The sequence below is a fragment of the Festucalex cinctus genome, chromosome 15 (genome assembly GCF_051991245.1).
Source record: "Festucalex cinctus isolate MCC-2025b chromosome 15, RoL_Fcin_1.0, whole genome shotgun sequence".
NCBI classification, from domain to species: domain Eukaryota; kingdom Metazoa; phylum Chordata; class Actinopteri; order Syngnathiformes; family Syngnathidae; genus Festucalex; species Festucalex cinctus.
This window is the reverse complement of record NC_135425.1, coordinates 26432387-26434029: the sequence shown is the minus strand read 5'-3', so window position 1 is coordinate 26434029 and position 1643 is coordinate 26432387.

The following is a 1643-nucleotide window of genomic DNA, read 5'->3' as shown; positions in this document are numbered from 1 at the left end:
AAAAAAAAAAAAAAACGACCATGTATAGTAAGGCGTTTTTTATTTTGTTAAAAAAAACGACCATGTATAGTAAGGCGTTTTTTATTTTGTTAAAAAAAACGACCATGTATAGTAAGGCGTTTTTTATTTTGTTAAAAAAACGACCATGTATAGTAAGGCGTTTTTTATTTTGTAAAAAAAAACGACCATGTATAGTAAGGCGTTTTTTATTTTGTTAAAAAAACGACCATGTATAGTAAGGCGTTTTTTATTTTGTTAAAAAAAACGACCATGTATAGTAAGGCGTTTTTTATTTTGTTAAAAAAAACGACCATGTATAGTAAGGCGTTTTTTATTTTGTTAAAAAAACGCCCATGTATAGTAAGGCGTTTTTTATTTTGTTAAAAAAACGACCATGTATAGTAAGGCGTTTTTTATTTTGTTAAAAAAACGACCATGTATAGTAAGGCGTTTTTTATTTTGTAAAAAAAAACGACCATGTATAGTAAGGCGTTTTTTATTTTGTTAAAAAAACGACCATGTATAGTAAGGCGTTTTTTATTTTGTTAAAAAAAACGACCATGTATAGTAAGGCGTTTTTTATTTCGTTAAAAAAACGACCATGTATAGTAAGGCGTTTTTTATTTTGTTAAAAAAACGACCATGTATAGTAAGGCGTTTTTTATTTTGTTAAAAAAACGACCATGTATAGTAAGGCGTTTTTTATTTTGTAAAAAAAAACGACCATGTATAGTAAGGCGTTTTTTATTTTGTTAAAAAAACGACCATGTATAGTAAGGCGTTTTTTATTTTGTTAAAAAAAACGACCATGTATAGTAAGGCGTTTTTTATTTTGTTAAAAAAAACGACCATGTATAGTAAGGCGTTTTTTATTTCGTTAAAAAAACGACCATGTATAGTAAGGCGTTTTTTATTTTGTTAAAAAAACGACCATGTATAGTAAGGCGTTTTTTATTTTGTTAAAAAAACGACCATGTATAGTAAGGCGTTTTTTATTTTGTTAAAAAAACGACCATGTATAGTAAGGCGTTTTTTATTTTGTTAAAAAAAACAAAACAAAAAACGACCATGTATAGTAAGGCGTTTTTTATTTTGTTAAAAAAAACGACCATGTATAGTAAGGCGTTTTTTATTTTGTTAAAAAAAACGACCATGTATAGTAAGGCGTTTTTTATTTTGTTAAAAAAACGCCCATGTATAGTAAGGCGTTTTTTATTTTGTTAAAAAAACGACCAGGTATAGTAAGGCGTTTTTTATTTTGTTAAAAAAACGACCATGTATAGTAAGGCGTTTTTTATTTTGTTAAAAAAACGACCATGTATAGTAAGGCGTTTTTTATTTTGTAAAAAAAAACGACCATGTATAGTAAGGCGTTTTTTATTTTGTTAAAAAAACGACCATGTATAGTAAGGCGTTTTTTATTTTGTTAAAAAAAACGACCATGTATAGTAAGGCGTTTTTTATTTTGTTAAATAAACGACCATGTATAGTAAGGCGTTTTTTATTTTGTTAAAAAAACGACCATGTATAGTAAGGCGTTTTTTATTTTGTTAAAAAAACGACCATGTATAGTAAGGCGTTTTTTATTTTGTTAAAAAAACGACCATGTATAGTCAGGCGTTTTTTATTTTGTAAAAAAAAAA